Raw genomic sequence first — 11,977 nt, forward strand, 5'->3', positions numbered from 1 at the left:
TGAGGCGCTTGGGGACATGGTTTAGTGGGTGGTGGTGTTGGGTTGACGGTTGGACTCGATGATCTTAGAGGGCTTTTCCAATCTTAATGATTCTATGATTGCCCTGCACCCCCTGGGTGCCGCCCTGCGCCTTCGCGGCCCCGCGGCGGGCAGCTGTGGGGCAGCACGGCGCTGGCTCTGCCCCGGACGAGGCGTTTTGGCCACAAAACGTGCGGTGGGGTTGGCGTCCCGGAGGTGTGGCGGCGCGGCGGCCCGCCAACAGCGGGGGGGGGGGGGTGGGCTTTACGTGGGGTTTTGCCGGGGCAAACAGCCCCACAATGGACGCTTCGGACCTGCAGCTCTGCCGCTTGGTCTGATTTTGTAAGACAGGCGTCCGGTGGCTTCTGTAAACTAGGTGTGACTGGGAAAAAAAAAACCAACCTCCTAAAAAGCGTGCTTGAAACACTGCGGAAAACAGAATATTGCCTCCGTTAGAACAGTCCCACAAATGGGCTCTGTTAGTGTCGGTACGCTAAGAGCGCAGTCTGTTAGAGAAATCTTCGTGTATGTGCTACGGGTCGTGATTCGTGCATTCACATCTGAGCGTGTGGCAGCTCTCCGGGGTTTCGGAGCGAGTTAAGGTGAACTAGAGTTAATCATCAATATGGCTGGTTGGGTGGTAAAGAAATGTATGTTCCCGCACTTGCTTTGAGGGCTGAATTTGTATTTTAAAGGGTCTGCGTGTTGCTGGGGCTCCGAGGTGAGAATTGCCGCTCCTGAAACAGAAGAGGGTGCTCCAGGAGCACGGAGAACAGCGTTGGCCCAGGCTCAGCAGCCATGTTCCTCTGGAAGTAAAGTAAAAAAGCATAAAAGCTTGTTTGGGGACAGCACCCAGCAAGAGACGGAAACAGTTTTTCAAACTTTAGGATCTCCCACCTTTTTTTCTCCCGGATTCCCACTAAATGACCGATGTGGGGTCACTTTCCTTTCCACGTGTGAAAAATCAGAGCAGAGCCCTGTCAAACACAGAAGTTCTGTTTCTAGATCTACCCAAAAACTCTCGAGAAAACCCCAGATCTCGGCACGAGGCGCTCGTTCTGCCACATCATCGTGTGTGTCACCAGATGAGCAGCACGTCACTCCGCTTAGCAAACATTCCTGGAGTCCTGTCCCCTGAGTCAAGGGCTGCCATCTGTCCCAGAAATGACAAAATGGCCCAATTCTTCCCCGGGCCCCTCCCGTGACCTGCAGAGCTGGTATTAGAGGATGACTGGAGAACGATTCCAGGACACACCATGCCTCAGGGAAGCAGGTTACTCACTGGCACAGTATGATAACCCTTAAAAACAAAACACAAAATAAGCTGCGTTTTCTAGGAAGGGAAGCGGAGGCAAACCACGTTAAATTCCACATTAAAATGTGCGGTAAATTCCTAGGATCTACTCGTGGGCATCACGGCTAGCTGGAAGATTGGACAAGCAGCATCTCTGTCGTTCAGATCTGCTTTCTTTTCACCAAATTCCTTGTCATTTGAGTTAAAGGATGCTCTTCATTTTCCTTGGTGCATAAATGATCATTTTAGGACAAAGGAGCCTATAAAACATAGTGAGTTCATTAAAATGTATCATGATGTTATCTAGTCCAACACCAGCATCATTTAACTACATCTGTGCTGTAAAATAAATTCAGTAATAGGTTTGATAAGTATTTTGGAAAACAGATAAATGAAGTATTTCAACGTTTTGGGTCATCGCCTACAACAGGTAATATTTACTTTCTCCTAAAGAGACCCATTTGTCACCCTTCAAAGTAGAGTAGATAATACATGTCTTTCTGGTAATCAACATTAAAGTGTGTTTGGGTGGGGCTGGATTAAATAATTAGGAATGACTGAGGATGTTGGCTGTAATTAATTCAGAAAATGTGTCGTCGTCCGTGTGTCCCCGTCCAAACGAAAAAGTTGCCTCCCCCCTTTTTCCCCGCCCCCCCCCCCCCCCGAATTAATGACACTGTTGAAAATGTTTTTGTGTCAAAACTGCATCACACAATTTTGGAGAGCAATTAGCATGAAATGAGATGGAGGCTGCTGACAGTAATGTGCTGTCTTAAGTGTCACTCGTCTGTGAAATTACGCAAGTACCCCAGCGCTATGGCCAAGCATAGGATAATAAATATACCCGCGTAATTAGGCTTAAAAGTGACATTACTCATCACAAAGAACATGGTGACAAAGCCGCCGGGCAGAACCGGAGTTTGTACTTTTCAGATTTCGGTTGCGTGGGTAGGAGCCGGTTCGGTGGCACCGCTGGCACCGCTGCCTGCCGCTCCGGGAGCGCCGAGGACCCGATCCCGCAAAGCCTGTTCGTACCAGCGTGTTTTTTTCCCCCGCCCGTAGCGTGCGTGATGTTCCCGGTGAAAGGAGGCACCGGCTCTTTTCCCGGGCGCTGCAGCGGCTTGCGGGCAGCGTTGCTGGCAACTCATCGGCTGGGGCATTTCCCGCCTCTCGGATAATATTTGCTATAATGGGTGCCTGAAGGGGGAAACCGCTGCGGGTTTCGTGGCCCTTCACGGCGCAGCTGAACTTCCACCAGCAGTGAAAGCTCGTACCGGTCAGGTTTCGCGCTCTCACCGAGTCCTCAGTTTTAAACTAGATCCAGGAAGTTTAGCTGGAGCAAAGAACACCTGAGGTTACCAACCCGTCCAGGGCGGGCTGGGAGGCCGGATCCAGCCCCGTCCTCTACACGCGAACGTAGGACGATCCAAACCAACCCGGCCCCCCGGCTTCTGGCACGCTGCCGAGGCAGCCTTCGGCGGCGGTTGGGTTTCCTTAACCCCTTGCCTCTTGTTCCCACCCCACGGCTCGCCAGAGAGCAGGTCCGAACGGTCCTTCTGCAAACCGCTCTGTCTACAACGCGGCTTTTCCAGCGGCCTGCCGGGTCTTTACACAGGTGTAAAATGCCACCCCCCCCACCCCCCCTGTGCCATTTTGGTGTCATCGCACGAGATCCTCCTGCTTTCTTGATGTCTGCCCCTCCAGCAAGCAGAACAAAGAATTGCTAAAAAGCCGATATTCAAACTCTTCACCAAAGCCTGTTTTCAACCCGTCATCCTTCTGAAAAATCACCCTGCTGGTGTATGTGAGTCATGGGTTTAGATTAATTTATTTCGTGGTGCAAGGAGGTTTTTATAACGCTCTTTCAATGGATTGAATCATTCTTTGCTGATGACTTAAGGACGCTGGTTTATTTCTCTAGTGATTGCAAATGGAAGCTGGATCTTAGCACTAAGCGTGACCCCCAAAACGTAAAGAAATATATTTAATTAACTAGGCTCCGGCATGTGTTGTAAATATCTTGGTTGGTACTTAGTTCTATGTGTTGTCAGACAGGAAATGTTTTCTTCCCAAGATAAAGGGTTAATATTGATGCTCGGGATAGTGAATTTCCATGTTCAGTCGCTAAATACCACAGAACAACATCAGAAGAAAAAGGCGCTTTTCAAGTCATTTAATCAGCAATAAATATACTTTGGAATAATTGATAACTCTGCAGATGAGCACAACAAATCCGTTTTACTCCGAAGAGCAACAGATCAAATATTTATAGTTCAGCACTGAAATATTGTCAAAGTGCGGAGCTAAAGGTTACGCCTTAGATTAATTTCATATTCACAGCTTGACGCGGACGCGGTTCATTTGCAGCCGAGATACTTAGTGTGTAATAGTGAAATTTGCTTTCATTTGACAAAGTTTCTGTTAAAAGTGATAATTTTCTCAGGGCTTCTTTTTTTTTTTTCCTAAATAAGTCTCGGACAGCCTCTTATTAGCGGCGGGTTCACACACGGAACTCATTTGAGGGCAGGTTTAAATTTACAGCCCTGACCGTCTATAGTCTTACATATCTCTCTGTAGTCTTTAGAGGCCAGAGTTTATGGTTCAGAGTTTAAGGCTGAAAATAGCATTTTAGGTTGCTGTAAGATCAGCGTTGTTTGTCCCAGCCGCAGCACGCCGCCTTCCTCTGAGACCTCCCTTCCACGCGTTGCTGCGCGCAGCGAGACCAGTTTGGGGCATTTCGGAACGCCCAGGGGTCAGCAGGGTTGGGGGGGTTTTGGATCAAACGTACCGGCAGCCCTGCCTGTGGGGCAGCGGGGAAGTCAGCCTGTTACTGTCCTGCATTTAAGAAACGCCTCCGTCTGCCGGGATCGCATTAGTTGTTCACCTTTTTTTTTTAACGAAGCGTGTTTTCCTATTTAAAGGTTCGGTTGCGGAGAGGCGTACGCGTACTGCAGTCCTTTGGCTTGTCAGTAGGCACAACGCACTCTGCACAACGCGCGGCCTCAGATCTCCTCCAAAACCTGTATCTGCAACGACCCCATAATGCGGTGGTACAGGCTCCTCTGAAAAATAGCGATTCCTTAAAGAGGGGGAGGATGAGCAGGGAGGGGAGGGATCCTTAAAGACTAAAGTGAGACACATGCTGGGAAGCAGAGTCGTATTTTAAGGCATTCATAAACATTAGTCTAGTGACAGAGTTTTCTGTAGCAGCGGCTTGTTGGAGGATGAGAGCAGGGTAAGTGCAGCCAGCAGAAAATATAGTACCTAGATGGGAATTCAGAGGAACAGCGGGGAAAAGAAACGGCATTAGGCTTTCAAGGTGAAGCGCCAACGGGCAAATTCCCAGAAGAGGAGGAGGACCTCGAGAGAGCTCGATTTTCAAATAACATTACGGGAGCTAACGTCAATGGACGGAAGCAAAGCAGCTCGGCGGCGAGAGCTCCCTTCCTGCTCGTGCCCCAGTTTTCGCCCGGGGGAGGAGGGCTGGTGCTGGGGCACATCGGACGGGACGGGGCAGCCGGAGCGGGGCACTGCGAGATGCTGTGGGCGGGGTGGGAGCCTCGGGAGCGTCTGTGGAGCTGAGCTGTGACCAAACCTTAACCACGCTTAATCCCACCCGGCCCGGCGTCAGACTTGGCAACCGCAGGGTCTTCTGCCGGGTGATCAGGGCGTGCTTTTCAAACGACAAGATTTTCATCCCCATTTCTATATTCGGCGATGCTAAGGCTCGGAAAGTTGGAGAGGTCAGATGGCAAATAGCCGATGACTTTGGGAGTGCAGCTCCTGACTCCCCATTCGGTGCCCTGGCAGCCCGACCACTCTGCTCTGAATAATTTGATTTTAGGGGGGGCGTCAATCTCACACCTACAGGGGCATCACGAACAGCAGTAAGAATTGCATGCGGTCAGTGCGGGACGTCGGGCTTCTTGTTGTAGCGTTGTGCTTCTTGCAACACGGTTGTAGCATATTTAATTCTAGTTATAATGCGGCTCCAGGAATAGGACTGCTAATGTGCCTCCTTCTTCGTATCTCAGAGGGTTTTATAAATATAGCCCTTAATCCGGCAAAGTGTTCATGCCAAGCCAAACATACTCCACCTGTGCAGATTTGCTTGAAGACAAATTTTGTTCTCATCTACGTGCCTTAGAGCCCTCTACTCCAATTATCTTACACGTATATAATTGTGTGTACAGTGTAGCCTCACCTAATTAAATTTCAGGGAAATAGGAGAGCACTTCGGGGTTGTGTGGGATTTGGTTAAGAGATCTCAGAGCTGTCAAAGCAAAGATTCATCTCACAACTCTTCCTCCTTACAGTAAACATGCTTCAGATCGGAGCCAAATATACTCTGCACTTCACACATCTGGGTATTAGCTCGCTTTCGTTATTGTAAATTACTTCCAGGAGAAAGACTGAATCATGGATTGGAGGGGGGCTGAGAAATCTGCTTGCATTAGAGACAGCCATCCGATGGCATCTTTTTTCCCTGCATCTCAGATTTTTGTCTTTGCTGCTTACTTGCTGCTTTTCTAAGGCAACGCTGTCATGCCACATCGTCCCGACTTTTTCATCGTGATTCGTTGGTGGTGTTCTGTCGTGGCCACATCACTCGGTGATGCTTCAGCCCTTGAGATGTTTAGAGACTCCCTTAACGTTCTGCCAACCGCAGCTGTTGGAGGCAAAATACAGGGCTGGATGGATGGGCGATGCGATGCTTTCTGACGGCTCATCCTTCCACCCAAGTAGCCCCATCAGAGTCAGGTTCTCAAGCTGATGAGTCACGTAAGAAGTGAAGGATCATGCCTGTAGCTTGTCAGATGATGGACTACTTCATTAAGCGTGGATAGGCGAGGACCGATTAGTGGAGTTTGGTGGGTGGTGCAGAGGACCTGGGTCTGTACCTCGGTTCAGTTTTGGTCTCCAACCAGTGATTCAGTTATTCCCTCTCCGTACCTCAGTTTTAAGCAGAAATAATTCCACTGACCCAGCTGGGTGCGATGGGGCTTAATCATTGTCTGTAAAGGGCTTTGAAATCCTAAATGATCGATGCCTTGAGAGTGTGTGCGATTAGTAAGCTGGATGCCGTGTTGTGAGCTCAGCGGCAGAGTCTGAGTGAACAAACAAGTTCGCTTGGCTTGGAGCAGCAGCAAGCTCCATGAAACTATGCAAAAGTATCGCGAGTCTGGGGGGGGGGGTTTAACTTAGCGCTAATGGATCCATTGTTTCATGTAAAGGTTTCTACCGCTCTTGTTATAGCGTGTGTGACATTTGCAGTGCTCTCTGTTCCATTAGCAAAGTAATTTGAGAGAGTTTATTATCCTTTGGAGACTTTACTGCTTGCTGTTTAACTTCCATGTGACTGGACCCTGGAAAAAAAATCCCTTGAAATAGTACACGAGTCTAAAAATAGTGAGGAATTCGTCGTTTCTTAGGAGTAAAATAATTAATTTAGTGCACTTTAATAAGAAGATCTGCAACATTAGGAAACACCGCTTATTGTTTCCTCTTTCTCTTCAGAGCCACCAAAATATGCAGCAGCTTTATCATGGAGTCAAGATGTGTCTTGCCTCACAGTTTGAAATCGTAATTTGTTTGTATCAGCTACAGTTCCTTTATTTCAGAGGAACAAAGAAATGGCATTTAATCAGCACGTTCTGAATCACTGGTGAAAGGAGTCGCTCCGTAATCTGAATTTATTACACGAGGACACACTCTAGATGCAAGAAAATGGCAAAGGTTGTTATTCCTGGGACTATCTGCCTGGGGTGCTGTCACTGCGGTACCCGAGGGACCGAGCCTGCTTGGGTCCCGCTCGCTAAGTGGCTCATCCACACTCCTTAGCAAAACACACTCGTTCTGATTCACCAAGAAAGCTCAGCAGCGGGCTGGGTGTTGGAAAGCATCAGGGTTTGCTGAGCCACATGTGTGGGAATATTTTTTTCTTGCCATTAAGACTTCACTCACTCCCGGGTTGAAGTAATGCAAGAGGCAGCAGGGATGTGAATCTGGGAAAGTAGGTGAAGGGTGAACCGCAGAAATTCGGCGTGCAGGCAGAGATGGAGCGGCGGGGACCCAGACCACTGACCTCCTGGGCAGCCAGGCAGGGTGTTTATCACGTTCACCTTTTCAGATGGGATCTTCGGTACCAGGTCACTCAGATGCTGAGCTTCGAACCTTATCTGAAAGACAACTGCCTGCAGCAGCACCAGGCTTTGCACCGGCTCAGGATGAGCACGGCGCTGCCTGGTAGGGGATGGGCAGCAAAACCCATCCCTGCTGCAACCTCAGACTTCAGCTCCTGTGCTCGTTTTTGTGCCTCCGGCAGATTTCACGGCAGTGCAGCCTCTTTTGCCTTTTGGCTGTTTTGTGCCCGTCCCTCCGAGGCAAACCTGCGCCCTGTGTGGGAAGGCAGAGCCAGGCAGAGTCTCCGGGCGAAGGACCTCAGAGCGGGAGGCTCCGTTGCTTGGCCAGACCTGCCATTCGCTTGTGTGGTCTTGGGCAACTCACTTCAACTCTCCGGGCCTCAGTTTCCCAACCTGAAAAACAGGATGATGACAATTAACAAAAGCGGTGTGAGTCTGCAGAGTGCTCCGCAGCCGGAGGAGGAGGGCGGGCTCTGTACCGGAGTGCATGAGGCTCCTCATCCAAAATGGTGTTGCCTCCACCCTCTCATCATACTGCCACGGGGAGATGCCGTAGGGCCCAAATGGCCAAAAAATGTCCTGTACAGAATGAGCATTAATGACCAAGCGTGCAGAGACCCCATCGCAGGGCTGGCCTCTTCAATTGCTTTGTTTTCATGCTCGGCTGAGTCGCTAACCTTCCAATAAACACCAGAGTCATTATAATAAAAATGTGGAAAGTGCTATCATTAAACCACACCGGTTTATTTTTCAAGTGCCTCTTTCTGGGACATCAAATTCATTTAGATCATTCTCAAAAGCCACAAATCCTGAATGGGTGCAGTAATGTGTGTGGTGGGAGGCGAGAGCACAGCAGGCATTAGATCGGGTAGAGAGTCAGGGCTCTGACAAGAGCTCGGCTGGGTTTATTGCAGGGGTTTAAGACGTGATGCCTCCTGCTGCTCACCCCCCTCGCCCCCCAGCCGGGCAGTTTTTCAGACTGAAACCCCGGTTCATGCTCTGGTTTCTCAGCTTAGAGCTGTGGTGGAGATGGCTGGTCCAGCAGAGAAGAGGGAGGTATGTCCTGGAGAGCCTGAGCATCCAGGGGGACGGGGAGCTGCAGCGGCTGCAGCTGCCTCCTTGGCTGACCGGGAGCCAGGACCCTTCCAACAGCGGAGTCTTCCTCTTACAAAAAGATTAATTTTGTTCCAAAATAAAAGAAAAAGACCTTAAATCCTTTCAGCAGCACCACCATATGGTTAGATCCCATTGCCCTTCACCTCGACAAATGTGGAATAACATCACTAAGGGTTCGTCCGAGCACTGGAGTAGCTGAGCAAAGTCTCGGCTCGGCGTCCGTGTAGTTGGTAAATGCGATGCTGGAGCCAGTAACTGTGTTTATTAAGTGAAATCGTCAAAGCTGGGTTTTCAAAAGGGCTTGAGATCGGCTGGACTCCGCTCAGGTGAACCCAAGCACCTGCAGCTTATAGAAGTGACCCGAAAGGCTGAAATCTTAATGTCACGGGAGTCTGTGGAAAACTTCCATAGGAGCCAGGATTTGTTCAAAAGCTTTTTATCTCCCAGGAAGAACCAGGTTTGTGTTCCTCTGGGGGAGTTCCTGGCACGAAGACCACCTCGGAGCAGCACGGTGCGATGCGTCCGCTGACGTGCTACGGTGCTTGCGGGAGCATCGGCTTCTGCGAGGGGAATAGGAATCCTAAAATTATATTTCAGCCACTTAGAATATAAATAGCAGACAAATCGTTTGTCAGCTGTTTCGTTCGGAAGATATTTAAAAATGCTTGGGAGAGGAAACATGCACTCTGCTCGAGATCCGGAGCCTTGCTGTATCAGCCTGAAGGATCTCAAAGTGCCTTGCAGACACAGCAGGCTGGCTGTAAGCAGGAATCGTTCAGTGCACTGGGAGGAAAGAGTTCAGTTCAGTTCCCGGAGAGTTTATCAGCGTGACAAGTTGTTCAAGTTACGCCAAAAATACATGTAAAAGACACTTCAGGCAGATCTCTAGGAATGAGAAAATCTTCCACTCCTGGGTGGGAGGGCTGAGCCCACGTTGGTGTATTGCTGCAGTGAAACATAAGCTGCTAAAACCGCCTGTTCGCTTGGGAACGGGGGCAGAGGTGGGAACAAGCCTCTGCCTTCTCCAGGCTGAGCGTCAGGACATTCAGCATTGATCCGTCTCTCGGGGGGAGAAGGAAGTATAATAGCTTTTTATTGAGTGAAATAAACCCGGCAGCGCGTGTCCCGTTGTGAACTGGGGTTCGGTGACCAGGGAGGGATGCGATGTGATTGTCTGTGTGCTGTACCGATGCCATTAATGGCTCTGTTAAAACATGAAAGTGGTGAGGCCGTTCATGATGTCCAGAGCACTCAAAGGGTGACAAAAATAGCCCACCCATCAATGATCTGCTTGGTGGGAGACGGGAGCCCGGCTTCGTCCTTACTTTAAGGCTGGGTGCTTCCAAGAAGTTGGGCCATGGGTGAGTTGGACTCTCTGGGTCCGGTTCATTAACAGAAACGAGTCGTGCTCTGCACAGAGGTAACTTCCAGCGCTCCGCTCGGGAAAAGGTCGGGATGCGCTTCTTACCAACTGGGAATTTCACTCCCTCCCAGCCTTCCCAGAAGACGAAAATCATGAGGCTCTGCACCGACCGTCCTTTTCTCCCTCCTCCCCCCAGCCCCGCTCTCTCTGGCCCCTGCCTGGCCAAGGGGCTGGTTCCTACAGGCAGAGGTTGTTGCTTGGCCGAGATGAGCGGAACCTGCTCCCACACGCCAAGGGGTCCCCAGCAGGGGTCTGTCTCCTGCTTGAACGTGCAAACACGTCCCCAGGCCTGAGCAGAGGGTCACAAAACACCGACCTGTGCAAGCTGGGCTGATGGAGAAAGCTTCGCTGCCGGGAACTTGTGCTTGCTGGGCGTGAGAAGATGGGGGCTGGATGGATGCCGGTAAAGAGCTGGGGAGCCCGGCGGTGGGAAGCAGGCTGGCCAGATTCCTTGGGAGCATATTAAAATATCAACAAGGAGAAATGGGCACACAGGAGCATGCAAGATGCTAGGAAAAAAATTAATCAAGTTACTGTGTGGCCTGAAAAAAGAGAAATTATTTAGTCATAGTTCAGTGTATAAAGCCAAGACCTTGGCTAATAAACAAGAGGAACTGGAATTGCTCCCTGATGAGCATAAATTTGACCTGCTTGGATATATTAAGGAATCTGGGGGAAAAAGTCACCTGACTGGAATGGCAAAATTCACGGTAATATCCTATTTAAGAACTGAGTTGCAGAAGAGGAGGGGAAGCAGCCTGACAAATCCACTGCAAATGGTCTTGAGCACTTCGCTGCAGGAGAAAGTGCAAAGCGGCTGCTCGCTCCTGTCCGCTGCAGGCTCCCGAATCGCAGGGGGGAGCACAACGACCAGCTCCTCGCACCCCTCCAAAATATCTACGGGCAAAGCATTGAGTGGCCACAAGATTTCGATCCAGGCAACATAAAGGGGCTCTCAGCAGGAGGCAGCAGGGATGGTGTTACCGAATCCCTAATCCTCCCCTTCGTTAAGAAGTGGCACCAGAGGGGCGTTGGAAGGGGCTGGAAATTTACCCGGTCCTGTAAATGCTCTGGATTATGAAGGCGGTAGGCTTCGGTGAGAGGAAGACAGGTTGGCAGGCGTCCCATGGGAATCAGGTATTCGTCTCCTGGGTCATCTTTTTTTTCCTAAAGAAGAGATGGAAGAGCAGGAGTCACTCACTGAAGTAGCTGTTCGGGTAGGAAGGCCGGCAGCTGGCTGTTTTTAACCGTGATGGAGAAGTGACCAAGAGCAGACAGGGATCCCGGGGGTAGCATTCGTGGGGGCCTGAGCTGGGCACAAGCACAGCAGCCGTCTGAGCCCCCCGCACGGGTTCGGCGTCTCATCTCTTCCCATCGCTTTACACCTCTTAAGCAGTCGTGACTTTGCCCTGCACGGAGGCAAGTTCATGGGCGCTAGGACCCCCGAACTGCGGGTGGGATGTTAGTTTGAGCTGAGCGGGTGAAATCCGGGTCTCACCGCCTCGTGGGCGCTGTGAAGGTGGAGAGGAGCCAGGCGAGCTCTGCACAGCAGGACAGCCGTGCTCCCTGGGACGTGTGGGCCCTCTGCTCCCCCCCAGCAGCAGCACCGTCTCTGCACCGCGGCAGGTAACCAAAGCAGGGCTTCAGTCCACCCAGACTGAAGTTCCAGGGGGGGTGCCGGTCCCCTCTGAGGGTCCTCACTTGCAGTGGGTTTATAACATCTCTCTACCTCCAGCAGTAAATCCTGCTGCTGTCGAGCAGGTCCCGAGGGGCCGGGGAGGATGCTGGGCTGCGGGGAGGTTTGTGGGGCTGCAGGGGGATGCTCAGTGCTGCGGGGGGATGCTTAGGGCCACGGGGAAGATGCTCGGGGCTGCAAAGGGGACCAGGGGCGGGTTGCTTGGGCCATGAGGAGGACGAGGAGGATGGGTTGCAAGGAGGATGCACGGGGCTGCAGGGGAGATGCTCGGGGCGGCAAAGGGGGTG

The sequence above is a fragment of the Aptenodytes forsteri genome, unplaced genomic scaffold (genome assembly GCF_000699145.1).
Source record: "Aptenodytes forsteri isolate BGI_AS27 unplaced genomic scaffold, ASM69914v1 Scaffold55, whole genome shotgun sequence".
NCBI lineage: Eukaryota > Metazoa > Chordata > Aves > Sphenisciformes > Spheniscidae > Aptenodytes > Aptenodytes forsteri.